This window comes from Gossypium hirsutum, chromosome D10, assembly GCF_007990345.1.
Source record: "Gossypium hirsutum isolate 1008001.06 chromosome D10, Gossypium_hirsutum_v2.1, whole genome shotgun sequence".
Lineage (NCBI taxonomy): Eukaryota > Viridiplantae > Streptophyta > Magnoliopsida > Malvales > Malvaceae > Gossypium > Gossypium hirsutum.
The window spans coordinates 12,146,461-12,160,676 of record NC_053446.1 but is presented as its reverse complement, the minus strand read 5'-3'; the positions used below and the strand labels follow the sequence as shown (position 1 = coordinate 12,160,676).

Below are 14,216 nucleotides of genomic sequence, written 5' to 3'. Positions count from 1 at the left end.
CGCTACATACCATCTCTGTCCATCCCTGCATACCAAATAGGGTATTAAATACCCATCCAACCCCACACACCAATAATTGAGTGTATGTCACTTTCTAGAAAAATGCAATCAAGCTGCCAAAACAGATACGTGGTCAAGCTACTAGAACAAATATATGTGGTTTAAACCACTAGATAAGGCAGATTATTAAATTACCAACACTTCCTCCGTCAAATTATATTCTCACCCCAATGCTCATGCAGATACTATCAGTTAACAAATGCAAATATGTCATGCATGCTTCTCACATAAAACATGCTATCAAAATTATCAGAATACATACCATATATATATATTTCACATACTATTTCCATATTACTTATAGCAACATACCATTAGAAATCATATTTTCAAGTCCTATTCGTATAATATGGACCCTACAGACTGGCTAAATATGAATCACCTAGCAATTCGGGCCTAAGAAAAAATGTTAGATAATGGACCCACACGGCCCAACTGGCTCAACCCATTTTCTAATGGTATCGAAAATAGTGTTTTTGGGACCACAATTTCAACGAGTAAGTCAGTAAATATTATTTATTTAATATTTATGAGTATGTATTAGAGTAATAATAAAATTTGGTTAATAAATTTCAACGTTTAAATAGTTAATTAAGTAAAAAAGACTAACTTGTAAAAGCTGCAAAAGTAAGTCAATAATAGGTTATATATGTTAAATGGATATTAAAACATGAAGTGAGGGTTTTAATGGGTAATTAAACTTTATTTCATTGTAGTGGACGGTTTAGTTTGGTGTATCATGAATTTTTTTTTAAAATTTAACGGTTAAAAATGTAATTAGGTAATAAATAAATAAATAGCAAAAGGTGAAAGTTATCATCTTCCTTATTTCCTCTTGCCAAAACCAAAACTTCATGGTTGAGGGAGCTTTAAGAATCGTCCAAGTTTAATTAGTTGCATGGTATGTGTTTTTCCATTCGTTTTTCATGAATTTTATGTTTTTGGGATCGTTTTTGCTTAATCTAGCTAACCCGGGGGTTAATTTATTAAATTTTTAAATGTTTTGGAAGATTCCATTGATGAATATGATATGTTTTTTTTTAAATTTTAATGGTAGATTATTAAGCTTAGGAGTTAAATAGGATTATTTTGTAAAGTAATTTTGTATAATTTTTAAGTTTAGGGATTTAATTGAAAATAATGAAAATATGACATGCTTTTCTCATGAAATTTCAATATATGAGGACTGATTTTGAGTATTTATAAATTTGGTTTAATAGGTATAAAGTTTAATTATGAAAAATAAGCTTTTTTGGTTTTAGGGACTAAATTGAGTAATGTGTAAAAGTTTGGGGCAATTGTGAAAAATTGTAAATAGGAAGACATATGCATTAAATTGAAAATTATATGAAATTGAGGCTAATAAATTGAAATAAACTATTTTATAGATCAAGAATAAGTAGATAATCGGGGAAAAAGGAAAATTCACTAACTAGTCCCTGAACTTTAACTATCTTTGTAGTTTATCCCATGTAAGTTCGTTCAGTTTAGTTTAGTATAATTTGAAATATCATATTGATTTTGAATTGTGGTTGTTGAATATTTATGGTATAATTGAATTGTTATAAACTGTTGTGAGTTGAGAAAGTAATTGACTTGAATATTGTTAAATCGATGAAATGTTTGGAGTCCGGATGAACGTAGGATAAGGTACAATTGACATGCCAATAGGTTATATTTTGCAGTGTACAAGATTGACTTGTGATGAGATGATGATTCTTGATTTGTTATTATCTACTAAATATACCAAAGTTCAGCATTTTTTTACAAACTATCGTGTTATATTTACAATGATTCTGGCGTCTTACCGAAGGCGGATGTAAAGCCTTCGAGCTTGGCAGTTGGTACTCAAGTGTGTTTCCAGAGGGATGTTAGCCTACGAGCTAGGCACTTGGTGCCAAGGCATGTTCTTGGTTGGATTGGCTAGTTTGAGCTTTCTGGCATGTTTTGAGTGGATAATAGCATACTTGTATCTATTATATCGTTCATCAGGCAAATTTCTAGTGGTAGATAACTTGTTATTGAATTATATAAATGGTTGCATGATTTTTCGATATTATCGTGACCTGATATCAAATGATCTCGTGTAATTGAATAGATTATGCAACCCGTACATATATATAAACTCACCTGTTGAATGATTGTGGATGACAGGATTATTTTTTATTAATATTTTTAATGTATAATTGATATGCTTATAAGGTAAGTTTTATCGTTTCAACCATTGAACTTGCTAAGATCTTTTGAAGCTTACTCGTTTCATTTTTCCTGTTTCTTTCTAGATAACGTTTTATGGAATTTGGCGGTCGGATCAACCTGAAGATCACACTATCCAGATATATATCGTTAGATTTTGAAATTTTTATCTTTAGGTTATATGGCATGTAATAGGTGTCTTATATATGTTCTAAATACTTATTACTTATGATACATTTTATACATGGATGATATTGTGTAAATTTGATTTTGGTTCACTTGTATATATGCCTTTGGCTTTTGGATTGTAAAGGTCTATATGTATATGTTTTGGTCATTTTGGTTTAAGTTATTTGTGAATGAATAAGTTATGGTAGAAGTAGATATGAATGTTATGGGTGAATTGTAAGTTTGGTATGTGTTTAAAGCATGTAATTGTGAACTTTGAAAGTGAATTGGTTGGAATATGAAATGTGGTGCCATTTAGGGCATATATTTTAGGCACTTAGGTTGATTGTTTTGGTATGTTTTAAACTTGTTTGAATGTGTTTTGAAGGCATGATTTTGTTTTGGCTTGGCACCTAAGAAATGGGTAGGGTTTGTTTTAGAAGTCATTTTAGATGCACATAGCCTAAGACACGAGCTGTCACATGGTCGTGTGTCACTTTGATTCTAAGTGCTGGAATTTTCACACAGCATCAGGCTATCGGTCTGGAGACACGGATACGTGACCTTATTTTGAATCTGACATGATTTGGCATACGGGCTACAACATGGCCGTGTGATCCAAATTTCGAATTGTACACAGTTTGGCCACACGATCATGTTTTTCAGCCACACGATCTGGGCTCTGTCACAAGGCCGTGTGACGCTTGTTTCCAAAAAATTTCAAATTTCTCATGTTTTTCTGTTTTGTTTCAAATTAGTCCCTGATTGTTTCCAAACTATTTTTAAGGTCCCATAAGCTCGATTTAAGACCTGTAACTGTATTTATGTTATGTTTAATATGTGGATTGAATATTGATATTTAAATTAATATTTGAATGGTCTAATAATGTTATTTGAATTTATATGTGCCGTAATACTTTGTAACCTTAATCTAGCGACACAGACGAGTTAGGGGTGTTACACACACGGCCCAACATACGCATGTATGGCCCACACGACCCAATTGACCCAGACAGTGTGGCCCACATGGTCTGGCACACGGCCTGTCACATGGCCGTGTGGCGTCGATAATCCCCTTTTCGGCATCGCGTCATTCGCTAATTTTTGGGTTTTCTATTACAAACATGGTCGATTCTGATATGCGACACTACAACACACTTCCAAACTCCTAAACAACATTTAAGAACAGATAATTAGCACGAAAAACCCAACTTGAATCACTAGTTCAACAACAAATGTCGACAATCGAACTTCATAATGGAGAAATCAACCTCTAACAATGGCGAATAAGATCACTTACTTTCAAAGAACAACAACCTAAGGCACCTAGTTCGCTGGAGGAACATCGAACGCTTCACTATCTTCCCCTAATAGCGCATCAAAACAATTAATTCCATAACTCAAAAACTAACTCGACAACCCTTCTTACCATCCGTGAAATAAACATCAAAATGGAAACTCAAAGCAAAATTTAACCACTCTTACTAACAAAACAACATCAACAACGAGGGAAGACCAAGAAATCAACAAATTGAGGTTCAAGAATCAAGAAACCTAGATGTAAAAGAGAAAAGAAGGTGAAAACCAAAAGGAAAAGAAATAGATGAAAGTGACTTGAGAAAGTAAAAAGAAGAACAACAGCAGAAGTGGAAAAGGACGTGAGAGAAAAATTGGGCAGAAATTTTGGGGAAAACTAATTATTTAAAAAAAAACAATATCTCACTATCCAGATTTTCTGATAACTAATCAGATTATTCGAGTTTGAAATTGACCCAAACCCATCCACATGGTCTGCACAATGCATGAGAATAAAAATATTTTCATTTTACATATGTAGGGATTCAAACACAAAACTTACCACCAAACGTTCACAGAAAGGGGTTTAGACGAAAATAACAAGAATCAAGACAAACACAACTTCTAACCACTAAACCAAGTCAATTCACTAAATATTTTTCAACAATTCAAAAACTTAAAGTTTTGAGGCGTTAGATGTTTTGAGAAATTTTATCTTTCTTTCCAACCTTTGCACATGAAAAAGAACCTTCTTCTTTTTCTTTCACGATTTCAAGGATGAATGTTCATGGCTTCCATTTAAGTTTTCAAACGTGATATTTGATAAATAAATTTAAATTTCAAATAAATTTTTTAATCATTTTGTTCCTTAACAAGATGTAGATGGAAGTGAGAGAATTGTGTAATGAGGCTAGAGATAAATGTAAATTTTTAAAAGAGGAACTTAAAATATTTTGTATTGAAATGAATTAAATTGAATTTTTAACATTTAAGAGGAATTAAGAATGCAAAATTTTCATTTAGCAAAAAGTTAAAAAAAAAACAATACTAAATGTATTATTAATATTTGAGAGGAACTATTATATCATTTAACTAAAGGCCGAATCTACAACTTATCCCTAATTACACTCTTAACTATTGTAAAATTTTAAACTAAATTATTGTTACAAATCAAATAACGCCTATCTAATTAATGAAATTACAAACTATTAAATTAAAATAAAGTAATGTAAGGCTACTTATATTATTTGAATTTTTTATAAACAATCATCTCATTTAAAATTTATCCACTCCACTAAAATTTCATACTTAAACTACCTACTCTTAATGTCCAAACACAATATATATATCTTATACATTAGGGATTTAGGGTTAAATTTTTATTGCTTTTCAAAAGTATTTTTTAATTAGAAATTTGATTTAATAAAATGGGTAAAAGTATTATAGAGGCCTATGTACTAGGAGCCAAATTATATTTTTTTTTCTCTACTCAAAAAATGAGTAAATTAGTCCTTATGTATTAGATGAAAGAGTAAATTAGTCCTCTCTGTAAAAAAATTCTATCTATTTGTATTGTTAAAAACGAGCATGCTTGACGGAATAACCAGATAATGACACGTGGTGTGCCACAGGTACATCATGTTGACGTAAAAAAACCAATTTGTAATAGTAGAACTAGATGAAATTTTTAATAAAAAGATCAATTTGCTCTTTTATCTAATGTATAAGGACTAATTTTCCTATTTTTTGAGTAGAGGGCACAAAATACAATCTGACTCCTACTATAGGACCCTCTATGGTACTTCTATCAATAAAATGCTTTTTGAAATGCTTAGTGTAAGATAAGTGCATAGTATTATTGTCAAAATATTCTTTTGAGAAATAGAATATCCACATTGACATGATGTTGTAAAGTAAAAAATATGCATTTAACTGATGTTAAACTTCATCAACATTTCAATAAAAATATAATAAAATAATATTTGTGATATTTTGATATTTGAAATATGAAATATGAATTTTAAATATTTTTAAGCAATTAATATGAATTATTTGTAAAATTTAATTTGAATATATAAACTATATTATAAATATTAAAAATAAATATTACAAATTCAAATTTATGATGTTATATATTTGAAATAAATTTCAATAGAAAAATGATTGTATACCCAATATAAATATTATATATGATACATTATTTTATAAATGAAGATAAAATGTCATTTGACTCCAAAAATATATATATATATTTCAAATGGAAGAGCTAGGAATTCTAACTTTTGTAGTTGGGATAAATAAGGCTTTTTCACCTAAATAATATAAAAAATAAAATTAATAACTAAAATGATATGCTCATAAGATTAGTCGCAGCACCAAACCTTAAATGTGGGTAATTACTTTTTAAGCCCTCCTTATTTATTATTTTATTTTTATTCCTTTCAACTCATTACATTATGTTTAAACAAGCCCTCAACCTATTTTTGTAGTTAAATAAGCTCTTAACCTATGATTTTTACTCATAAAAGCCCTTTATTTTAATATTAAAGTAAATATATTTTGAATTTCAAGCTCTTATCTTAATTTTTTGTTGATGCAATAAAAGTTATATACACTTTAACATCAACATAAAATCTAAAAAAGTAATCAAAAATTTCAAAAGAGTAGTTAAGAATATCATGTATTAAGCACTCTCAAGAAATTTTAATTTTTTTATTTAATAAACTATTCTCATCAAATTCACATAAACATAAAATGCGGATTACTTTAAATTTTTTTAAATAGCTTTACTTTGGGTAAAATATATTTACTTTAATATTAAAATAAATGGTTTTTATGAATAAAAATCATAGGTTATGAGCTTATTTAACTACAAAAATAGGTTGAGCGCTTGTGTAAATATAATGTAGTGAGTTGAAGGGAAATAAACATAAAATAATAAATAAATAATAAATAAGGAGGGCTTAGAAGACAATTAGCCACACTTAAAGTTTGGCGGCACCCTTTCAATTTTTTTTTCAGCAGTCACTCAAAATGATAAATTTGCATATCAGGTCCTTGAATATTTTAGATCATTACATTTCAGTCAGGTGCTGCCAATTTGACAGGCGGCACTAGTAAAACCATACCATTTTGGTAAAGAATCTAATGGGCATGTCATTTCATTTATTAATTTTATTTTTTGTATTATTTAAGTAAAAAAGCCAATAAATAACACTTCTAAAAAGCACTTTTACCTTCAAAAGCACCATGTTTTTTTATTATTATTTATGGTGCCATTGAAATTAGACTTGTTCATAGGTCAGGTTATTCGCTCAGGCCCGAAGGCCCGCCGAAATTTGAGAGAATTTAGGTAAAAATATTATGCTCGAAAAATGGGCTTGGGCAAAAAAATTAGGTCCATTTAAAATATGGGCTAAGGTCGGGCTTGAACATTCAAGGCCCAAACCTGGCCCAATCAGACCCATTTTTAAGTTTGTAATACTTTATATTATATTATTTTTATATATTATGTAATTTAGAACACACAAAAAAAAATCTATACTAAATATATAATACTACTCTAATGTAAACATTAAAATCATGCTAAGATGACTATATAAAAATTTTCAATAAATAAAAATATATAAAGTTATTAAATATTAAAATAATTTAATTTAATTTTTTTAAAAAATTAAAAAAATAATATGGGTGGATCTAAAATGGACTTGAGTTAGGTTTTTGCAAATATAGGCCAATTGAGCAAAATTTTAAACTTATAGTTTGGACCGAACCAAGCTTGAATAAGATAAAATATATTAATATTAATATTAATATCATACTTAAATCTAGTCCGAACTCAACTTGACCCGACCCGTAAACCCTTCTAATTGAAACGAATAAAATTCTTTTACCCCTTGTTTGTGCCTCTTTTAGTGCTAAATTTTTTTTGCCACGTAGATTAGTAAATTGTGAAATGATATTTGCGTTAACCTTTATGTTTCGTATTTCTTGTTACCGTTAGTTATCCTTCTACCCTTCACCATTTATTTCTCCTTAACAAAACCCATGGAAGTTGCTTTGTAGTTATTGGAGGGGCACTAAAAGAGGCACAAATAAAGGGCACGAGAATTTTGTTCCTTCTGAAACACTATGAAGAACCCACCTTATTCAGATAACCCCTTTAATATTAAATAGGCGAATTTAATCTCTATATTCAGTAAAAAATTTAAATAAGTATAATTTTAAACAAAGTTAATATTTAGTTTTTAAAAATTAATATAATTTTTTTATTCACAGTTCAACTTTAAATAAAAAAATTCTATTTACAGAACCATAATTATTTTAAAATATTAAATTTGTTATACAATGACATTTTATAAATAATAAATATCAACTCTATTAAGATTTGACCTTATTTGATTATTTTTACTAATATAGGGGTTAAATTATTTCATTTAATAATTATATTAATCCCTATAATAGAAAAACCTGTCAAATGCTTTTAACAACAACAAAATTACTTGTTATTATTCAGTATTCACATTCTTGCACAAATTAGTTCTATAAAAAAACCTCAAATTAGAAAAAATATATATATCCAATTTTTAATAAGAAATATCATTATTTCTCAAAATTAAATTTATATATAATTTTATTTTTCTCCTAGACAAATTCTAATAAAATATTAATTTATTTTATGCAATAATTCTCAAATTAGGTCTAATTAAAAAATAAATTATCAAGCACATAAACATTTAACTAAAAACAACCTAATAATTTAGTTAAATATATTTTCTTAAGAAAATAAAATCAAAAGACACATCCCAAAAATTGAATTAGTAGAATCAGGTTTGTGAACTAAGAGTGTTCACGCCCCAATTTTTAAGGTGATCTTTGTTTGTTTGTTAAAAAAACGAGTTATTGGTCTATGGTTAAGTGTTAGTTAAATTGCCCTTGAAACCTAAGTTCAAATCTCTTCCCTCACATAATTTTTATTTTGTGCAATTTTGCTTCAAATCCTAATAAGTGTCACGCCCTGTTTTAAAAATAAACGTTGTAAGAGTTTAAATAAGAATGAGTTCTAGCTTAATAGTTAAAAAGCTACCCTTGTGAATTGAGTTCAAATCCCCACTCTTGCGTTTTTGTTGAATTTTGGCCCTCCTATATGGCCAACCCTATTACCACCCCTTTGATGAAGGAGTTGATAAAGTAGTTGACCCTAAATTTGCTCAATTTGTCTTTCTCTTTCTTCTCCCCTTTTTCCTTTCTTTTCTTTTTTCTTTTGTTCTTACCTTGTTTCCATTCTAACTTCCCTATAACTTTAATTTTCCTTTTTGACTTTCTTTTCTCTCATCTCATCTTTTCTTTCCTCCTCCTTGTGTCGCCCCCTCCTTTAGCTTTTCGTCTCTATTCTATTTTCTCCTTTCTTTTGTTTTGTCCCTTGCACCACCGTTATTGTCACCCCTTCTTTCTTTTCTTTCCTTCTTTGACCACCACTCCTGTCCTCCCCTCTCATCCATTTTTTTCTTTTTCTTTCACTACTGTTGTCCCTTTGGTATCATCGTCATTTCCTTTTTGCGCCACCCTTTTGTTGTCATCATTGTCGATCTCTTCTCTTCTTCTTTTCCTCTATTCTTTTTCCTTCATCGTAGCTGCTATCACCCCTTCTTTTTCTCCATTTATTTTCCTTTTTACCAAAACTCCTAATACTTTTCTTCATCACTATTGTGGCCGAATCATCTTTGTTTGCTAAGGTCTTTATTGATTTACCATTCTCGATCGATTTTTATGAACACTTTTATGTTATCAATGTTCAAGGTTTGAATCTGAAGAAGATCAGTCCAGATCCGATGGGTAGGAGTACAACCAATTTTGATCTATAGTCAGATAAGGGAGTAAGTGTTTCTTATCTGAGTTGCAATAAAATCTTTTAATTACTTTATAACATCTAGCATTGATTAGTCATAATATGACGATTTATGTGTTTAAGATTCAGGTTTGAACAAAATTTGTCCAGATCTAAATTTAGAGAGTGCTACTATTTCCCATTGGTAGTTATGGAAAAGGATCTATAGCGAAGGGGGGTTGCGTATTAGATCTAGTATTTTTGGACGTACTAATCAAAGGTGTGCGTCTTAACTAGGTCTCTATGTATGTTTGGTAATATTTGAATGATTAAACATATATTAACTATGACTGACCAGTGGCATAATTGCCTTTGGAGTAATAACCGAATGGAATCTATCCCCTTATCTAAGGATGATTGAATGTAACTGCCTCTAACTAAAATCTGTTGAAATGGTTGAAATGGTGTGCATTGTTGGGGTATTTTTTGTTTTGAGTAACATGTTTTGTGATATTAGAGTGTGATATAATTACTGATATTTTGATTACATGTTTTTACATGTTTACTGTCGCTATTCTGCAACTGTTACTAATAGCATGTTAAATCATGTCCATTGTTTCTAATAAATTTGACCGCATGTTAAAATCATGCCAACTGTACTGATTCTCTTATTGTTATTGTATGCCATACTATATTAGATTGGGGTTGGGTCAATTATGAACGGAGGAAGTACTGACAGTTTATCTGCAATACTAGTGGCTTGTCCACAATATTGACAATTTATCTGCAATACTAGTGGCTAGTCCACAAATTGGCAGTTATCTACAATACTAGTGGTTTGACCATAATATTGGTAGATTATCTGCTTGTCCACATATTCCTGACAGCTTAATTGTCATTACAGGTGACTTGTCCACATACTGTTGGCAGTCTATTTGCAATTACTGGCTTGTACAAAAAATGGTGTGTTATTTGATGGATGAGTTTTGGGGAACTCTTACTGTGGCGTGTAGCGAAGTTGGCTAGGAAAATGTTTCTGAAATTCCAAAACTACACTGTTAAACATGAGCATACACATTTCTGATATAATCTGTGCTATCTGTGATAATATGATTCTAAATTACTATTATATTGTATCTATTTGCTTATGTGTTAAGACTCACACTAGGCTCTATAGCTCACTCCTTACTTTACTATTTTTATAGATAACCCCCAATGTTAGGACTTGGACTCAACATTCAGAGGAATCATCTCGGATACATTATAAATAAAAAGTACTTTAGACTTATTTTTATGATTTCTTTATTTGGGATTGTATTAATTTTGTTAGATTGTGGCATGTGCTTTTAAATTGGGATTATTTTGATTGCATGTCATTAAAATTTTTAAAACTACTTAAAGTAGTATTTGGAATGTCTTAAACTAAGCTTTATTTGATAATATGTTTTGATATAACAAATTAAAGTGTTTTTGAATAAAAGTTAAAGTTGAATAAAATTGGGAAAAATTGATAAAATCAAGTTAAAATGGTTTCAATTGAGTTAAACATTTTCAATCATGTTAAAATTGTTTTTAAACAAATCAGTATTGCTTCAGGCTAAAAAGTATCGATAGTTTTCAAGATATCAATCCTCATTCTAAAATCGATACCAAATTGACATTCTGTTTTCAATTTTCACAAAAAGTGTCGATACCTTAACCAAAAGTATTGATACCTTTTACCAGGTATCAATAATATGTCTTTGGTATCATTGTAAACTAATTTCAACGGTCACTGAATCAGGAATTAAATGCTAATAATACCGATACTCGTAGAAAAAGTATCGATATCTTTTGTTGCAGGTGAATTTAATGATATGTTATTTTCATTCCCAACGGCTCTATTAACTTTCACAACAAACCTACCAGTTGGAAATGTATTAGAGGGTATAAATACCATGTTCTAAAGGTCCTACAACAAGAAGAGAGATTAACAAGCTTAAAAATCAATCAATACAACCTTAGTGTCTAATTCTTTCATAATTTTCTTGTATACACTTGAAAGCTTTCATTGTTATTCTTTAGCTCAAGTGTTCTTCATTGTAACTGTGCTTAATTGGCAAACATTCTAATCTTGTTAGGTTTATTTCTTGTTTGCTTCTTTGTTATACTCTTTGAGAGGTTTAAGTCCTAAGGTTTGCGTAAAACCTTAAGGTAGTTGCAATCTTAAGATTTTGGGTAGAAATCTTAAGGGAGTTGTAAGGTTAAAGCTTGTACTCAAAGGTTTATCAAATTAGTGAATTTGAAAAAATACTTAATTGTGGAAAGCTAAGGTAGTGGAGTAGGCAATTGGGCTGAACCACTATAAATCATTGCTCATTCATCTATTTCTTCCACAATTTTTTTAAGAAACCAATTCAGCCCCTCTTGGTGATTTTGAGTTGATCTTTCGAGCTAACAGAATGATTATGCATGAGACATGGTTTTCAATAAAAATATGTCAGTATCACTCATTTCCTTTGTAATGCTGAAAATAAGTTTCTAACAAAATTTGACTTAGTTTTCAAAATTATTAATCTTTACACATGCAATACTAAAATCGGTCGATTGCTAAAATTAACATATTTTTGTGAAGTTAAGAGAAATATTTGATTTCACTAGTTTTGAACAAATAAGAAAATGGTTTAAAAAGTATGTTGGAAATACTAAAGTTTAATTAGGTCATTTTGGTGGTCAATATAGCCTTCAAAATTTAGCCATAACGTCTAAGCCGAGTTAGGGAGGTTACATTAACATATTTTTGTGACCTACTTATTAGATGTGTTATAGAATATAACATAACCTGACTCGAAAAAAAGTTCATTTATATACACTTCTAAAGACTCTTAAAAGGGGGTCATTTATTTGAAAACTCTATTTTTTTCCCATTTCCTTCTTCATAGAGAACCCCTTTATTCTCCATACTTCAATCAGGAAGAAGATGAACTGATCAACGGAACTACCAACTAAATCTTGTACCAATAATGGTGCAGTGAGCATGGATCAAACACCTTGGGATAATTCCAAAACCCATCACCATTTGGTATTTGGCGTCATCACCTGTCGATGCCATTGACAGCCACCGATTAGTAGCTTTCTTACCATTAAACCCATCATTAGCCTCTGCATGTAACCAAACTGAACCATTGGACACTAGCCTCACATCAATCTACCCAAAGCGCACCATAAAATGCCACCATCATTTGACAACCCCTTCTTTGCTGGAAACCACCAAAATAATCGTTACGTTCCTCAATCAACCATTGAAAATCCCACTAGGACTCTTCCTCATCCACCCCAAAAATAATACTTATCTAATCGGGGACTTTTTTTGAGGGCTTTAAGTAATTCCTTCGTTTTGAAAAATTTCCATACCTTATTATTCACTTCATTTTCCAGATAAGTCTTACAATCAGTTTTTTTTCTTACTGTAGCTTTTTCATGTATATGGAGTTAAATAAATATGGAGTTTTCTTATAACCAATTATAATAGACTAGATCTGGTTAAAGCTAGGAAATATAACAGATGAAAAAGGGTTTATATGAGGGGTTTTAAAATCAGCTTAACTTTTGAGTCATAATTTAGTGGTTGAAAATTTATGGTAGCTTTTTTCCCTATTAAAAAGCTTTTTTGTATATTGTCTTTTTGTATATCAAGATTGACTATAGGAAGATTACCCCGAGCTGAAATGTTTTTGGTGATGGAGCAATTTATTTGTGAATACTACTTTTTTCACTTTATTGTTGTATTTAATTAGATAATATTAGCACTTTTAGGTGGTGCATAAAATTGGATAATTGTCGGTTTCTAAGCTAATGAATGAGCTTGAATTACATGATTGTTCTAATATGGTTTTATCATACTCTTAACACTGCTATAATCTTAGCTTTTCTTTTAAAATCTATCCTTTTTATCTTAACTCTAGATATCGATTAATTTTCGGGTTAAGGTTGCTCTATTCATATGAGCCATTTACTCCTTGTTTGGTTTAATATATTTTTGCGCTTTAATGGAGGTAAAGGTTATTTTCCTTTTTGACTAATTTAGCTAAACAAAAATCATGACATAGTGATTTCAAACTTTTGATTGATCATATGGTCTGCTTCGTCTTGGTGAAATGTTTTTATGCCATCCTCTTCGAGCAACTTTATGCTTAATATGTCTGCTGGTTGTTGTTTTTGTTTTGTGTTGTAAACTTGAATGATTTGAGTTTATTGCTAATCAAACTTGTCCTAAATTTCATATATACAGTAGCTTTCTAGTGCAAGACATAACTCTTGGTTACCACGAAATAGTGCCAGCTTCTAATTCTTCTTATGGCAGGGCAAAGTACATCCAACAAAATCCATGAAAAAACAACTTATGGAAGATATCGAGAAGATGCTAATAGCAAAGGGCTAATTATGTTCGCTGATAATTGAGAAACAAAGAAAAATAGCCTCTCGAGACTATGATTCAATTACACTTTCCCAGACACTAGAGCTTATTCAACATGAAAAAAATCAATTTATCTTCCAAACTAATAGAAAAGAGTGCTTACTACTCCAAGGTGGTCGAGGATCTTTATTACAAATTGCAGCAACAACAAGACTGGGTCAAATATCAGAAACATAGAAGACAAATGGAATATTATGATTTGGTATATTACTA

General features: G+C 30.2%; 1 long non-coding RNA gene across 1 annotated transcript; it reads left to right on the top strand.

The window, feature by feature from the left end:
• Positions 1 to 8,750: 8,750 nt before the first annotated feature.
• On the top strand, positions 8,751 to 10,835 carry LOC107914276 (uncharacterized). The gene is made up of 2 exons (XR_001688762.2): positions 8,751 to 9,596; positions 10,452 to 10,835. It is a non-coding gene; the product is annotated as an uncharacterized lncRNA (long non-coding RNA).
• The last annotated feature ends 3,381 nt before the right edge of the window (positions 10,836 to 14,216 follow it).